An 18722-nucleotide genomic window follows, 5' to 3' on the forward strand; every position below is an offset into this window, starting at 1 on the left:
GGTATAGTATGGCACTCTGGGTGCCTAAACAGTTTGGTTCAGGTAAGACATTTCAGCAATGTCAACAAGGGGGCTTACAAGTCACTTGGGTCCCGAAAAATGAACCAAGGGGACTCAGAGATGTTCCAAGCATCTCAAGATTTGCTTCAGTTTTAAGTTTTCAGAATCTGGAGAAATGTAGCTGGGGCAAATCAGAGCTGCTGTTGAACATCTCCCCATTTGTTTTACATTCCCATAGGAGTCCGTTAATGGGTTCATTTTTAGGAAACATACAATGAAACACTCTTGGTCTCCAAGTAAATCGATGCCTTATGAATTGTACTTGTTCAGAAGAAAGTGGGTAATTTGTAGAGAATACTGGTCTCTTCCACCGGCATTCAATGCGCCAGAGCTGATATCGTAGCTGTTATCCAATGCCTCTTCAAGCCTACTAAGATCATTGTCTTGTCCTCCCTTTGTCTTCCCTCCCTTTCCTTGTCGCAACTTGAAACAATTGTGTATGGACGCGTTATAACTGTCATATCATATCATGTCTACGGTGGAGGCTGGCAAGTAGCCTTCATGGCTCCATTGTCAATGGTTGAGGCACTAGGAACCTACTGAGATGGTGAATATGTTTTTGAAGTTTAAGTACTAAATGGTGAAGTAGCAGATTGGATCTTGATTGTTGGTGCTATCCATGCTGGTTAGTATCATGCTTCCAAAAGACAATTGGTTTCCTAATTTAGGAAACTCGCATCCCCTGCACACTATCTGTGAGGCGAAAAGCCTATATATATTGTTTGTATTCTTAATACGAGTAAATATTTGTTTTAGATCAAAATTGAATTGTCAAATATTAACTGTGCTGTCTCTGAAAATCACCTCGGTGTAATAAGGCCAAAAATATTTGACAATTGCTAAAAGACATCTTTCTACAAACCAAGAGGAAAGGTCTGGTCCTGAACTCCCGGTGTGGAGTATGGTACAACAGACCTAGCCTCTGATACCAAAAAATATATATAGGCTTTTCGCCTCACAGATAGTGTGCAGGTGACGCGGGTTTCCTAAATTAGGAAACCAATTGTTTGTTATAGTGCCATTCTAGACACCAAGTCTGAGTACTTCAACCCTGCACCTCAAATCACATTTACCTAACATCTTAAGGTTTTGCAGAATATCTTGAATCAACTGAACCAACGTCTGAATTGGTGTGCTTTGTGGTTTTTAGCTTTTTCTATCATCATGCCTCCCTCAAGTGAAGAGCAAGTACCTTAAACTAAATGAATTGCTGCATCACACAAGTGGCCTAGTATAGCGTGATGGATTCCAAATGCGAAAGGAGAATGGCACAGCTAAAAGAGATGTAGAAGTTGATTGTATGCCACAGGCACAAAGAGGACCAGCAATATTGACTCAAACTTCCGATGACTGTGAGCCATATGATATAGGTTCCTATGTTGGAGAAAATAAGGGAACTTTTGATTTAGACTAATAAGAATCAGACATATGTTATTTCGAGACACTTAAAGACAGAGGGCCTGATTCACAGAGTGTTTTACTATGGGATTGCAGCATTATAAAATGATTCTGTGAATCAGGCCCAGAATGATCAATTCAACTATAATCAACTAATAGTAAACATACAAAATGGACAATTGATTTATTTAATGTAAACGATTTTGAAATCATACCAGGATACATTTAATTTAAGAACCATTTTGATATATTGTACATTTATTGTTTCAAAGAAATGTTGCTTTCAAAGAGATTGTGTAAATGAATGTTGATGAAGAAATACAAAAGTATTGATGATCAGAGGTTGAACGCAGGGACAGGGGAAGAGAATTCCAGGCCCTGGCCGCAGTGACCGAGAAAGCACGGCCATCCACAAAAGAGAGTCCGACCCAAGGGATTTGGATCTGGAAGGCAGATTGTGATTGAAGTAGTCTTGGGGGAACATAAGGGGAAAATTTGGTATGCACAGTATTCAGTGCCACATTGCTAGAAGGTTCTGTGTATCATGCAGAGTTAATTGAAAAGGACACGCTTCTCGACCGGAAGCCAATGAAGCTGTCGAAGACGAAGAGACATATGGGTGCCAAAAGGGGGGCAGATGACAGACCTGGCCGCAGCGTTCTGAAGAAGCTGCAGATGGTGGATAAGATAAACAGGTTAAGCCAGATATAGTGCATTGCAATAATCAATGTTGCTAGGTACAAGAGCAGTCACCACGGGTGCCTGAAATTGCACAGGAATAAACTCGAGAACTTTCTGTAGAATTTTAAGTTTAAAATGGCCAGATTTACAAACTGAAGTGACCTGGCCGCACATAGAGAGAGACAAGGAGATTTTCAGCCCCAGATTCTTCACAGAGGTGGCAGGAGAAGGAAATGGGCCAAGAGTAATAGGCCAAAAGTCAGGGGTCCAGAAAGACAGAGGGCTGGAGGTGCCAACAACCACAACCTCCGTCTTTACACCGTTCAGCTTCAGCCAGTTGTCGGCCATCCATGAGCCCAAGTCTTCAAGGCAACCCCTAAGCCATGCAGCAGTATCAGGTCGAGCGATATCCAGGCAAACCATGATCTGCATGTCATCGGCATAGGAGTAACACCGGAAGCAGTGGGAATGCATGAGGCAGAGTAGTGGCCGAATATTTATGTTAAATAGAGTAGGGGAAAGAGCAGAGCCCTGTGGAACACCGCAGGGTAGAGGAACAGGCTCAGAGCAAAGAGGTGAAAGAAACGCAGACTGAGTACAGTCAGCCAGGAGCACAGCAAATGACACTGAAAGCAGAGGGGACACCAAAGACTATAGCTGTTTTATGAGAAAAGGAAGAAGCGAAATAGGACGGAAATTTGAAAAAAACAGAAGGCTCAAGAGAGGGTTTCCTAAGCCGAGGAATAACCACTGCATGTTTCAGAGCACTGGGAATATACCCAGAGGAGAGAGAAATATTGATTGTAGATGTTTCAATAAAGACCAATAATACCAATAATGACAAACAACACCTTTAAAGCCCCTATCAGCCAGCCAGGGCCTTAAATGAAGTCCTAAAGAAAGATATAACCCTTAGAAATCAGTTTCCAAAAAGCCCAAAATGGCATTCTGCTACTCTAAAATAGATTAAAGACATATATGATATATGAGACCAGGGATAGGAAGATATGTACTACTTGATAACAATTGGTTTGCAGCAAGAATAGAATGTATGTGCTTCACCAAGACTCAGCATCAGTTTACCATCTATGCACAGAGGACATCAACATGTAACCACATCACCCCTACTTCGTGTGAGTTACACTGAATCCCAGTCTGTCATATGCTCTAAGCATCCCAATCAATTCACATCATCATCCAGTAGCCCACACAGAATACTGGCCAACCCCTTGAAAAGAGCCCCCAAAATGTACCTTTCTGGGCCAAGAAGATGGAGAAGTTTAATAAGGCACTGGAGTAGTAAGAGGCTCGGACCACAACGCCCAGAAGCCTGCATAATCATTCAAGACGGTGGTACTCACAGCAGCCATCCTGTCTACAAGGCGATTGAAGCTGCACCCACAACGACACCCTTTGCTCAGTGTTCTGAAGTGTGCATGCACATACTTGCATCTTAGTCCTCATTTTCTCCTGCAGTGGATATTATGTGTATTAACATCCATTGAGGTAGCCTGTTGTGAAAAAAATGACTTGTTACATACAATTAAGTTATTGTTTGAGACAAGACATTGTTATTGCATACTTACCTTGGGCGGGTTCTGTGACCACCATTGTTGACTTCATTGGTCTTGGGTGCTTCATTGAATCCTGCAAGGAAGAGCAAGAAAAACACTTAAATAACTAGTACCTGGATTGGTACGCACAGAGGTACATTGTGCAGGACCATAAAGGAGATTTGGGCACCAGCTTTTTTTGTGTGTGTATACACATTGGTTAACTGGGACAAGGGGACACATTCCTAGCCTGAAGGAACAGGTCTCTTAAACCAAGCACAGTGCAGTGACTACCTTGGATCATTTAAAGGAACCAGCCTCTTAACGCCCAGGCAACAGGAGGAAACAGTGAGAGCTGAGTGGGTGTTTCACTTAAGAAAGGTAATAAAAGTTGTTCCAATCTCGTTTCACGTTACAGACAGGCAAAAGGGGGAAGTTTTCAGAAGGTCATAACATATATCCCCATTCCCTCTATCGGGCTCCTACCCTTCTAGTATTAAGCAGGAGAGGTGAAGTCTAGTGGATTACCTTAGAGTTCCTGCTGAGATCCTCCAAGGTAAGGCATTACACAATCCCAGCTAGGATCTGGTTCAAAACTGCATGTCTCACATACAAAACAACCAACACTGGTACGCTGGCCTACCTGAAGGTAAAACTACAAACATCTGGTGGCTCATATCCATCTTGCTATAAAACAATCACCAGACTGGAATCTAGACATGCTGACAAGTAGAAAGCTAGGAAACAGGCCTTCTCATGATGTGCCCCGGCTCTCTGAACACAATCCCAGGGACATCCAGACTGCTCTAATCTCCTTCACTTTTGGAAAGTGTCCTACTGTCCTGGATAATCCAACAATGCTGTGGCGTAACCTAGATAGATTCTAGATTTTTGTTCACACCCCATCCTTTTTTTTAATGTGATAATTGTTACGAATGTTTACTTGATGACTTTGTACATTTCTGCAGACAATATATTTTGCTATGGTATTTACAGGTCTCCATTGCTCATGAGCTAGGTTTGTGCGTTAAAAATATATGATAACACCAACAAATAATAAAAAAGACTATAATGAAGGAGAAGGACTATGATGAGGTGAAGTGATGAAGGGGAAGGAGTAGGATGAAGGTCTGTGAAACAGGAGAAGAATTATGATGAATACCTATGACAAATGAAAGGACTATGATGAAGGAAAAATATGATGAAGTATGAGGAAAAAGTAGAAGGACTATGATGAATGGGAACAATTAGGATGGTGGGGATAGACCAGGACAAAGTAGAAGGAGTATGGCAAAGGACTATAATGAGAGAATAAAAACTGTGGAAGCAGTGGGACTAGGATGAACGACTATAATGAATGAACGACTATAATGAATGAGGAGGACTATGGCTAAGGTCTGTGACAAAGGAAATGGACTTTGATAATAAAATGTGACTATAATAGAGAAGAACTAGAACAAACTAGAAGGACTGTGCTAAAGGACAATGAACAGTGAAGGACTTGAATGAAGGAGGACTATGGTGTAGTATGATGAAGGACTAGATTGAAGGAGAAGGACTTCAATATAAGACATTCACAAAGGAGGAGGACTATAAAAAAAGAACTATGACATAGGACAATCATGAAGGAGAAGGACAAGCATAAAGTGGAATTATTAGAGCAATGGATTATGATGAAGAAGAAGGACTAGGATAAAGGAGAATGACTATGATGAAGGAAACACCCTATGACTAAGGACTATGCAGGGAAAAGGACAAGCATTAAGGTGAAGGACTATGATGAAGAAAGAGGACAAAGAAGAATTACTATGAAGAAGGAATATGACCAAGGATTATTATGAAGTTCTAAGATATAGAAGGACTATGATGAAGCAAAGTGAGCAGGAATAAACAAAGGAGAAGGACTAGTATTAAGGACTATGATGAAGAAGGCGTAATATGATAAAAGCAAAGGACTACGATGAAGGGTATGGAGCAGGACAAATGAGAAGTACCATGAACATGTATAATGGCGATGGAGAAGGAGCATGACATTGGAGATGGACTAAGATTGAGAAAGACCAAGATAAAGGAAAAGACTATGACAAGGCACTATAATGGACTATGCAGAAGGAGACGGACTATGAAGGACTAAGATGAAGGACATTGTTGAAGGGGAAGGACTGTGACAATGCACTTTGATGAATGCAGAGGACTAGTAGGAAGGTCTTTGATGAAGGACAAGGGCTGGTACGGCGGACTACGATGAAGGAGAAGGACTAGGACGATTAACTATTATGAAGAAAGACTAGGATAAAGCACTATGTTTGAGACACACTATGAAAAAGGACTTTTACAAGGAAAAATACTATGAAGATGGATTGTGACAAAGGTGAAAGACTATGATAGAAGAATATGATGAAGTAGAGGCACTATGATGAATGACCATGTAAAACTAGAAGAAATATCATGGACTATGATAACTGAGGACTATGATGACGTACATGACTATGATGAAGGACTAAAAAAAGACTATGATGAGTGAGAACGACTATAACAAAGGACTACGATGAAAGAATATAATGAATGAGAGGGCTACGGTGGATGACTATGACAATGGAGAAGCACTGTAACGAAAATGAAGGACTATGACAATGATGAAGGTGAATGATTATGATTTCCTATTATGATGAAGAAGAACTATGAAAAAGCATTATTATACAGAACTAGCGTGAAGAACATTTCATGAAGGAGAAAGACTAGGTGGAAGGACTATGATGAAGGACTGTGATGACCGAAAATAACAAGGGTGATGGACAAAGGTAAAGAACAATTATGACGTACTATGAAGAAAGGTAAGGACTTGAGTGAGGGGCTACACTGAGGGAGAGGTACTATAACAAAGAACCTTGACAAAGGAGATGCACTATGATGTTGGGCTGTGACAAAGGACTGTGGCCAAAGACTATGCCAAAGTAATATGATAAAGGACTATCAAGAAGCAGGACTAGGACAAATGACAATGATGACTCAGAAGAACTAGGATGAATGACTATGATAAAGAAAGATTGTGACTAAAGATTATGAAGCAGTAGAAGGACTATGATGAAGGAATAGCATGACAAAGAAGGACTATAATGAAAGAGAAGGTCTTTGATGAAGAGGGTCCTAGACACAGGAGAAATTCCCATATGAAGACTCATGAGAAGTACCATGATGAAGGAGGGGCCATAGGTTAAGACTATGGCAACATAATATGATGAAGGAGAAGGACTATGACACAGTGGAAGTGCTATGATGGAGAAAAACCAAGGCAAACAAGAGTGACTTTGACTATGCACTCTGATAAAGGATTCTCACCCACCCAAACGATTCTCATTCACCACCTCTACCGGCCCCCAGGCACTGGTCTCTCCTTTGAGGAAGATATCACTAATCTCCTCTCCACCGACACCAAAATCGGATCTCAAACCATCCTCCTAAGAGACTTCAACTTTGTTCTTCATGACCCCAATGACCTGCATGCCCTAGCTGTGGAAAACACCATCACAAAGCAGGGCTTCAAACACAGAGTAACACCACCAACACATTCCAAAGGGAGATGGCTGGACTGGGTGTCAGACCTCAACTGTTCCATTACCATTCTCCAAAGCAACCCAGTAGCCTGGTTGGATCATCACCTCATCCTGCTCTCCATTCTTGGATCCACACCTTCCAAAGCTATATCAGGCTCCCCACCCTTTCAAGAAACTGCTGCAGCATCACTATTGAAAACCTCCAGCTCTCATTAACAACATTTTAGATGAGTCGAAGTTCATCAACCTTGACCCAACCAAACTGGTTGACCTCTATAATGATACCCTTAAATCAGCCCTAGACACTTCAGCACTACTCAAACTAAGAAAAGCAAAACCCATCGCACACCTCAATAAATGGTACACCCCAGAACTAAAAATCCTCAGAAACATCAAAAGATCTGCAGAATCCGCTTGGTGGCATTCTCCTACCAATGCTAATAAAAGCGTATTCACATCAGCCTCCACCACCTACAAAGCGGCTATCCTATCTGCAAAAAAAGAAGCCTATAATTCCAGAATCCACAATGCCAAATTAAGTACCAAGGAGCATTTCAACATCCTAAAAGAGCTTGAAGCCCCAGCACCTCCCTCTCAGGACAGCATTAAAGACGCAGAATGGTCCACTAAAATCCAGCTAGCTCTTGCTGACAAAATCACCCTTCTACAAAAAAGATTAAATCCAAAAAGACGAGTCTCCAAAATGGATCCCTCTCTGCACCGGATTCATCAAAACATATTCCAACTTGTACTCCCTTCACTTTCTCCCATGTAACACCTAAGGAAGTAGAAGACATCATAAAAATCCTTAAACCCTCTCACTGCCAGGGGGACTTCTGCCCAGCCTCCATCATCAAGGATGGAGCAAAAAAAACTATCCCTGTTTATCACTGCACTGATAAATGTGTCCTTCTCATCTAACCAGGTACCAAACAATCTAAAGAAAGCATGGGTTATGCCCCTTTTAAAAAAAAACAACCTTGATCCAAATATCCCCACCAACTTCAGGCCCATTACTACCTTACCGTTCCTTCTGAAAATCCTGGATCGAGAGGCCTATTTGCAAATTCAGAAGCACTTAGAAGATAACATACTTCTAGGCCTCAGACAATCAGGCTTCTGGCCCAGACACGGTACCGTGACTGCACTCCTTGACCTTAAGATTCAAATGGACGAGGCGAAGGACGAAGGCAAGCTAGCAATTCTTCTACTCCTTGATTTATCTGCTGCCTTTGACCTCGTCGACCACCAAATTCTTACTAAGCACCTCACTACAGCTGCAGCATTCTCCACTAATGCTTCGGATTGGGTTAACTCCTTCCTCTCCAATAGGACCACCAGCATCTTCTCCCCCTCAGCCTCAGCTGATCCAACACCCAGACTCTGTGGAGTCCCTCAAGGCTCGTGTGTGTCACCCACACTATATACTATATTTACGAAGCTACTATTCGATCGCCTGGACAAATTGGGTGTCATCTATAACAACTATGCGGATGACACTCAAGTCCTCATCCCCCCACGTGATGCTATGACCAAGATTCAAAACTACTGAATGATATTTACTTGGAAATCTAAGCATGAATGGCCACCAATAGCTTATGTCTCAATGACGATAAGACTGAGCTCATGATCGTGGGCACTCAGGCACGACTGAATAAACTGGACCCTAGCTACTCATCTTTCATCATTGACAATTACGTGATCACTGTATCCAAAGAGATACACACATTGGGGTCTACCTTGACTCAACGCTGTCACTTAAAAAACAAGTCAGCAGCCTGGCGACCTCCGCAGCATATACAAATAAACTGATTTAGAGCTACAAATCGTACCTTTCTACTATCAGCTGTCTAACGCTAGCTAGAGCACTGGCAATGTCTAAACTAGACTACTGCAACACACTATTCCTAGGTTCCTCTGAATACAAACTAAACAGGCTCCAGGTCCTCCAGAACAATTCACTGAGACTAGCACTCAGCCTACCTAGATCCAGCCGTATCTCTACTATTAGACACAATGCTAATTGGCTGCCTATCCATAATAGAATCACTCTATGTACCCTGGCTATCGCACACAAATGCCTCTCAAACTCAGCACCCAAATACCTGTCTGACAAATCTACAAACACCAACCCACACGTACCACCAGTTCAGCCCAATCTCACAGCCTTGTGGTACCAAGATTCAGCTTAAAAACTGCTGGAGGAGCCAGTTTCCCAATCCAAGCCGCCAAACGCTGGAACTCCATACCTATCCCCATTAGACAAGAACCCTCCTTCCTCACTTTCAAAGCTAAACTAAAAGACTGGTTGAGCAACAAACCCACACTCTAAGATGCGTATACCTCCTCCTGCTAAACCATCGCTTATTTTGACCCCTGTTTTTTTAAACTGCTTACAAATGCTGTTGTTAATTGACCCATTTGTAACCAGGGTCCCTCTCAACAGCCTTTCCTGCATGTCATTGTATAATGTATATTTTAATCTATAATGTATATTTTAACATATTCTGCCTCACCTTGTATGTAAAACCAAGGCTTTCAAGCGCCCAGTTACCTTATTTTGACCCCTGTTTTTTAAAGCTGCTTACAACTGCTTTTGTTAACTGACCCATCTATAACCACGGTCCCTTTCGGCATCTTTTGCCAGCATGTCAATGTATAATGTACACTGTTAACGTACTTGTTCTGCCTCACCTTGTATGTAAAACCTAAGTCTCTCAAGCGCCCAGTTACCTTAGGGTTCGGTGCGCGATATAAATAATAAACAAATACAAAATACTATGAATAATGAGAAAGCCTATGATGAAGGACTATGATGAAGGAATACGATGAAAGAGAAGGAGTGTGACAAAGGAAAAGTACTATGATGAAGGACTATCCTGGCGATAACTTACAAAGGAGCAGTACTAGGAAATATGAGAGCCGAACTAGAATGAAGGACTACGATGAAAGAGAATGATTTAGATAATGCAGAATTACTAGGATAAGGGAGGTTGATGAGGGATTAGGGAAAGCACTATGATATGATGAAGAACTACGTTGAAGGAAAAGAACTATGATGAATGGAGGATAGCTCAGCTGGGAGGATAGCTCAGGGGCAACATGCGAAAGATGGCGTGGAGCAACACAGGTTTGATCCCCGGGTCCGTGCTTAGAAACCTCTGGGTATTAAGTGCGTTATAAATAACCAATTACAATTACACAAGGGGAGGACTAGGAAAAGAACACTATGACAGAGAAGCACTATGACGAAGGACTTTGACAAGTAGAAGGGCAAGGGTTATAAAAAAGTAGAAGGGCAAGGGTTATAAAAAAGGACTATCATGAAGGAGAAAGACAAAAGATTATGATGGAGGTCTATGATGGAGTAGATGGACTAGTGTGAAGGATGATGATAAAGCAGAAGAGTTAGGAGGAAGGATTAGATGAAGGATTGTGACAAAGGAGATGGACTATGATGAAGTAGAATGACATCCATGATGAAGAATTGCTCTGATGAAGGGGAGTGACTGGCACAAAGTAGAAAGATTAGGGAAAAGGACCATGAAGAAGAAAAAGGACTAGGAAGAAGGACTGCAATAAAGGAGATTGGCTAAGACAAATGACAAGCTGGAAGGAGTATAAACGAGAAGGACTTTGACATTGGACTATAAGGAAGGAGTCGAACCATGAAGTAGAAACACTATGATGTAGCACTATTATGAAGGGTAAAGGCTGTTTGGAAGAATAAGGACTAGGATGCAGGAGAAGGTTTAGAAAGAAGGGCTCTGCTGAAAGTAAAGGACTAGGATGAAGAGAATTACTCTGATGAAGGTTGTTACTAAGGGCAACGGTGAAGGAAAAACACTATGATGAAACAGAAGGACTGTGATGAATAAGTAAGAAGAGGACAAACACTTTCTATGAAGGTGTATAACTAACGACTATGATGAAGGACAATGACAAAGGGTAAGTACTATGATGTTGGGCTTTGTCCTAGGAAAGTGACCAGGATGTAGGACAATGACAAAGGAGATATACTAGGTGGAAGGAATTTGAAAAATCTTTGGAAAAGGACTTAGATGAAGGAATATGACAAAGAACAAGAACTATGAGGGAGGATTTTAATGATTTTGACAAAGAAGAAGGACTTTGACATATCTTGCAGCAGAAGGACTATGATAATAGAAAGACTATGACGTAGCACTTTTATGAAGGAGAAGGATTAGATAGAAGGTGCTGGACCAGGATGAAGGAGACTGACTATGATGAAGAACTATGATGAAGGAAACGGACTATTACTGAGGTCTATGATGAAGAAGAATGATTATAATTAAGAAGAAGAAGAGGTCAAAGAGAGAATACCATGAAGAAGCTGTATGACTAAGGACTATGACAAAGGACTATGATGAAGGACTGTGGTCTAGGAAAAGGATTAGAATGAAGGACTATGACAAAGGAGAAACACTATGAGGAAGGTCATCAAAGAAGGGTAAGGACTAGGATGAAGGATGATTACAAAGGAAAAGGACTAGTACAAATGACTATAAAGAAGTACTGGGACAAAGGACTATGATACGAGTGAATGACTAGTATGCAGAAATATGTCAAAGAAAATGGTCTATGATGATGGAGAAGGACCAGGATAATGACATGGACTCAACATTTAATCCTGATAGTGAAACTCCTCCCTTGAATTCTGGGCCAAATTTAGATATGTGGCCACCTGCTCGTAGAAAGCAGGGATGCCAGCATGCCTTCTAATGCCGAATGGCCTTACAAACAGTCCAATACTCAATCCTCAGCTTCTAGATATGTGGTGTTACATAAATAATCACTAAACCTTACTGCACACATTAAAAAGCATGCCATAGAAGTCATAAATATGGAACAATCTCTGTTAAAAAGCCCTGTCATTAACTCAAGGAGAAAGAGACACCAATTGGCTCCAGCCGTGTGTTTGTTGCAGCAAAACAAAAAAAGCGCCCTCTAACAAAGTCTACTTTGGTGCTGCTAACAGCAAAATGACTATCACTAGATAAAGGAATTTAATTGTTGGCAAATATATTGTTGCTAATTAGGATCCTGACGGTTCCGGAAGATGAATGGTACTGCTTGGCCCCTTGGATGATTGGACGCAGCCTATTTTACCCAATACTGAGACTGTTTTTTTCATCGAAACCACATGTGAATTCTACTGAAGAGGCATAGAAAAAGGCTCTTGTCCCTGTTCCCTCTGATGGCTGTCTACAAGGCATTTGTGGCCCTGTGGATCAAAGTGTGTTATTCATGTCAGGCCCCTGTTGCTTAGCACCTTCGTGTGGTTCAATAAATAATCCCTAGGGGCAAGGGGCAGATCAAGCTACACAAAGTGTTAATATCTTGGCCTGTGCAAGTGACGAGTGCCATGTTAAACATATATCCCCATTAAGTAAGAGAGATGGTAAAGCTGGATCTAGTCTTAATCAAACACCCTGGCATGCTCATGCTGAAGCCCTAAGTGTGAAAACATCAGGTAAGATATAGTGGGCTAAGGATTGTTCGGGGGCCATAGGTTCTAAATACATAAACATTGTAGAAAGTGTACCCAGTGAAGCTAGTACTTTTCTAAATCGCACTTGGTTACTCCATCTATTCCATCTTGTTGAAGATCTACGTGCCATTACTTCTGAGGATATTGTGAGTTTAGAATTACCTACATACCATAGTAACACCAATTGGGTGCTGGCATCATTGGCTTCTCCTCTGGTAGCTGAGCGGATATGTAATAATGCAAAACCTTTATATGATCTAGTGTATGAAGTGTTATTTTTTTTGCCCTTCCTCTGCACATCTGGTTCCTATGGTCAAGTCCTATGTACAACAGGATGACCTGCATAGTTCTAATGTATCAGGAACGGTGCCAGAGCAGTTGGGCTCAGAACTTGAACAAAAGAGAGTTATCAGATGTTGGATGAGGGTAGCTGATTACACGGGTTGAATTGGGGGTTCACAGAACCATCTGTTTTCAGTCACTTTAGGGAATATGCATGGTTATTGTTCTTCCCCTGTCAATTGGCTTGATTGTCGTCAGCCCATGCCTATAAAACATGCAGCTCAATGGCTGAATAGCAAAGAGGCTATTTATAATGAATGGCAGGCATTTAACTGCATCAAAGAGGAACAACCCATTTGCACACCGGTAGGGCAAACATTAGTTATTTTCAGTTGGAATATAGCCTGTGCTAGATCGACATTTAACGACCCAGAGACAATGGCTTATCGGAAACGACATGATGTTGTGTTACTACAAGAAACATAGACTGTAGAGGACTTGCTATTGGGTGGGTTTGTGTCATTTCAGGTAAAGGCATCCAAGAAAAACAGGGTTTGTTGCTATGGGGCTTTGGCTATACTGATTAGGTATCGCTTGAACTATAGGATCAAGGAAATGGTAACTAACTCTGAATATTTACAATACCTGATTTTGGCACCTGAGTATAGAGATAAAATAGCAATTGTTAACTTCTATAATAGCCCCCATGCCGTAGAGATTAACACGCTTGAGACACTGAAAAATCTAATAGAGGATCCCATTTTGGAAAGTCTTGCTCCCCATACGGTGCTGGTCCTCCGGGTTACTTTAATGTTAAGTTGGATCCCGGGGTGTGGGCAGATCTCTATGACATCTGGGAAGACTATGCTTATGGCATCATTGAACCGCAGTTGATAGACAATAGGTCATGCTCCAACGTCCTACAATTGGTAGGTCGTTCTTGGATTGGGGTATGCGAACTTTGAATGGCCGCATCAAGTCTGATGTACCTGGAGCATTGACATTTAGAACCTTGAGCAGGTCATCTATTATTGATTATTTTTTTGATGCATGTGTTGCATTGGAAGTTAATTCTAGATTTTAGAGTGGTACAAGGCATTTTCAGTGATCACTTTCCATTAAGGTTAACCCTAATGCAGGAATGTGCTCAGTTGACCTTAACCCCTAAACCTCAGTTGGACTTATGTGGAATAAAACCTGATTGTAAACACAGGTTGAATTGGGCGAAATATTATCCAGGGATCCTGCAGCAAAAAGTGCTGTCATTAAATGTACTCCTTGTCCTATCAATTCTTGAGCCAAATAAGTCAATAGGTTGTACTGTTCAGTTCTTCATTGACTTGATGGGGGTCTCTGTGTGATATTTTTCACTGTGACTTCAAGTTCAAGAATAACTGGAAAAGCGGTTGGTTTGATGAGCCCTGCTGGAGGGCAAAAAGAAATCTTCTGTAGGTAGAAAATAACCCAGCCAGTCTCAAGGGAGATCATATTTGGGCAAGGGCTGATTACAAAACAGATGTACATTCTAGAAAAAGATATTGGACAATCAGGCCTTGGAGGATTTTTTTACTACAGTTTCTTCTAGAAATTCAAAGTGGTACTGGGAATATGTGGCACAAGGCGCTGCTTACAGGAGAGCACAGAGATCAATGTAAAATCATGTGGAAGCTACGATGTGGGTCAACCAGTTTTCGTCTTTGTACCAGGGTCCTAAAACTGAGGGCCAGAGTGGAGGAAGGGGTTCCCCGATCCTCCTGTCAATAGGTGAGGTGATGGAGGCAATTCATCACAGGCTTAAAACCGGGCATCAGGCCCGGATGCAGTGTCGACTGATCTTTATAAGGAAGAGGCTGAGGTATGTGTGAGGATCGTATCGATAATTCATGAGATCAATAGTGCATGTGTGCGCTTTGGGGAACAGGGGCAATGGTGGCATCAGGAATACGCCAGGGGTGTGTTTTGTCCCCTGTCCTATTCACATTATATAATGCCGCAACTGGGTAAAAAGAAGGAATAGGCAGGAACTGAACATAAAATGGCAAGGCATGATTAAGGCTGTGAGTAGAGGCAACTCTAGACCCATGCGGAGGATATTACAGTTGGCAAGGGGTGAATCAGCCAGGAGAGTGCAAATTCCAGTCACAGAGAAGGCCTGGGTGACACACATCGAGTCCAGAATGTTTAAACCATGTGCAGAGCAGCCTGCCATAACTAAGGGCATACAACCATGGCCTTTGGAATTTAATGCAGAGAGTGTGAGATCCCTGATTATGAAATTGAAGAACTCCACAGCACCGGGCCAAACGGGATGGCTTCTGCAGTACTAAAAGAGGACCTGATGTTGTGGTCCAGAGTGCTAGTAACCCTGTTTGGCAAAGTATGTGATACAAGGCAGGTGCCGGTACATAAAACTGGTGACAGACTGTCTCCCGAGAACTATCGCTTACTGTCACTTTTAGATACCACAGAAAAAGTCTTTGCCTCATGTGTTCTGGATCATTTGCAAGCCTGGGTAACCCACAATAACATTCTCTGTCCTCTTCAAACAGGTTTTCGCCCGGGGTCCAGTAACATGCACAATATAAAAGTATTGGATATGTTCATTGCACATGCAAGGTCCAGACAAGGTCACTACACATCCCTTATGTTGATTTCAGGGCAGCCTTCAACCAGGTGGACTGTAACATTCTGTGGTCAAAACTCAGGAAGATGAGCTGCCCAGAGTGGTTGATACAGATAGTCATTGCAATGCACTCGGCCACAACTGCTAGGATCTGCCTAAATGATGGGGGGACACTCTCAAAATCAATACAAATTAACATAGGTGTAAAGCAAGGGTCCATGCTTGCACCCCTGTTGTTGAATTTGTATGTCACAGACTTGCCGGTGCATTTGGCTGAGAAGTCTAAATGCCCCACAAAGATTGCCCAGACAGCGGTGTCATCAATGCTTTATGCCGATGACTTGGTTTTCTTTGACCGACCAGTTATAATCTGGATGAAAGCAATGCTAGAGGAACTAGGTACATTTGGGAAAGAACATGGCCTAATGATAAATCTGTCTAAAACTAGAGGTATGCTGGTATCCTCTAAAAAGATAAACAGGTCAATGTAAAAAATCTCCTGCGGTACGACTGAGTATATGCATATCTACTGGTAACTGGGGCTACAAGTGTCAAATGAGTTGGGACATAAAATCATAAAAGAAGACAAAATAAGAAAGGCTAAACAGATCTCCTTTTTGGTTTGGAAGTTTATACTAGCTCTGTATGGACAGTGGTTCTGCCCATCATTGTTGTACGGTTTGGAGGCAGTTGGCCTAAAGGATATGAAATGGCTCAAGGTCATTGAGGGGTTCTTTTGGTGTACAATTCTGGGGTTGCCCAGAACTATCTCGATAGAGTACATCTGCCTGGAGCTGGGCCTCCTCTCTCTGGAGGCGCAGTTGCTAAAACAAAGACATTTTTTATAAAAGCGATAACATCCCTCAAATGTCCACTTCTGGGGATGATAGGTGTTGATTTTATTCAGGCAACTTCATGCAAAGAGGGTGACCCTTATAATATGTTGACGAAAGAGTTGTGGGATACGATAAAGCGGTCACCTGATATCAAGCGAGGTAACCACTACCCGACTCTAAGGAGGGCCTTCAGAAAAAGGATCCTAAAATGGGATTGGTGTGCAAATTTTGAACACCTGTCTAATCTACACAATTATTCGCAGTAGCTCAAGTATCACACAGGTATATGGTGCCCCGGCATTACTTACTGAAGTGCCCAGATCCAGGTGTGTGCAAGTTTGCCTTTTACTTCGTACAAATCAATTAAAAGTCTGGGCAACCCATGGGATGAAATGGAAGTTGTCCACAGAAGACCTCTATTGCAGAATATGTAAGATACGATCTAGCATGGAAACCATAAAGCACCTTTTAACAGAATGTCCGAGGCTGGGTTCTGTATAGATGACACTGCCGGGATAAACGATACACAACTATGAATCCATAAAATCATTGGAATTCCAGGTTTGTTGCATAAACACAGATTTAAATTACTTTAGATCTATAGTGATAGTTACCATGTTTTTATGTTTTTGTGTTTTATGTGTTCTACGTTTCATGTTATAGGATTTTAGAGGTTTTATAAGCGTTTAGAAGTGATGAATTATTGAACTACTGAAATGTAATGAATTTTCATAAATTTTGCATTGTTTTGATACAATGTATGCTATGAACTGCTGTTGTGATGAGTTATCAGTTATTGATGAGATGTAGTGGTTTGTCTTGTTCTTTGCATTGTAAAAGTTTAATTGAAACTAAACACAATGACATCAATTAATTTAATGACATATTAATGGCCTATATAATGCATTGGTTGAGTCAGGGGCAGACTTCCCGCAGATTGGTAATAAACCATTTCCACTTTTGGCATATGCTGATGACATTGCCATTGTTGCCCTCTCACCTAATGCTCTTCAGAAGATTATCAAGTGTATACTGACTTCATGGCAAATTTGGACTTAAAAATAAATATAGGCAAGTCTGCAGTGATTGTATCAACACCGGGGAGAGCAAAGAAATAAAAAATGCTCAGTATACTTAGTAACGGTTCTGTTATCACACGGGTAAGAGAATTCGACTATTTGGGCATTCGTTTTTCAGAGAATTGGAGAATTGGAAGAGGACAGCACATATATGCAAACAACCCACTAAAATGAGACAATCATTGTGGGGCATAACACATTTTACAAGGCTGTGTAAAGGGCAACCGCTACAAATTATTCTGGAAGTATATCAAGCACAGACCAAGACTGAAACTAACGATAGAGCCTCACTATGGGGGCTTAAACATGTATCTGTACTTCAGCCTACAGAAAATAGCTTTTTTTATTACTGGGTTTTCCCTGCTCTTCCCCAAATCATGCAGTGCATGTGGAGCTTGGCGTCCTCCATATTGGAGATGAATGGTATGGGCGCCCGCTCATGCACTGGCTGAGCATTTGGTCAAACCCGAGAGATTTTCTGACTCAAGAACTAATAAGAAACTTGATGCATGGCACCCTTTGGAGGAGGATATCATGGTTGAAATCTGTATATGAATGTTTAAATCAAGTGAATCTTTCCAATTTACAGTGTTGCAAAACTACTGACTATGGAGGAGTAGAAGTTCTATGAAATGTGTATATTAAACTCCATTAAACTCAGACGTGAATCAAGGGGGTGGCTGTTAAGCTCAAACAGGAAACATGCCATTATTTCAAAAACAAATACTTTACAGCCCTACCTGAAACACAGTAATACACCAGTAGATCGTTGGATGCTGACAAGAGTGCACTTTAATCTATTGCTGCAATGGGACATCACAAAGAATTGGAAGGGGTACGTCCAAAATTCGGCTTGTTTGTGCAATGAGACAGTAACAGAGGATCTTCTGCATTTTGTTTTATTTTGTCCCAGCTACACTGAAATCAGGAAAAGGACAATTTTAACATTGTTTAAACAAACAAAACTCACTCAATGTCGCCCAGCCATTATTTCTTTGCTCCAGGCTGATTCAGTCATTATTGTTTGGTGTTTTCTTACATACTTGCTGAGGGCTTTGAACCTGAGGAAATGCATTGTGGTTATTTCAGTGTAGTATTATTATTTTGTTTATGAAGAATTTTAATGTTAGGTAGTTTTGTAGAT

At 41.4% G+C, this 18722-nt stretch overlaps 1 protein-coding gene across 1 annotated transcript in view; it reads left to right on the forward strand.

Annotated features, from left to right (window-relative positions):
- The window catches only part of LOC138537904 (complement factor H-like), a 763015-nt gene that overhangs the window by 632942 nt on the left and 111351 nt on the right, over positions 1-18722 (forward strand). The window lies entirely within an intron of this gene.

The sequence above is a fragment of the Ambystoma mexicanum genome, chromosome 1q (genome assembly GCF_040938575.1).
Source record: "Ambystoma mexicanum isolate Mex_15411 chromosome 1q, UKY_AmexF1_1, whole genome shotgun sequence".
Classification (NCBI taxonomy): domain Eukaryota; kingdom Metazoa; phylum Chordata; class Amphibia; order Caudata; family Ambystomatidae; genus Ambystoma; species Ambystoma mexicanum.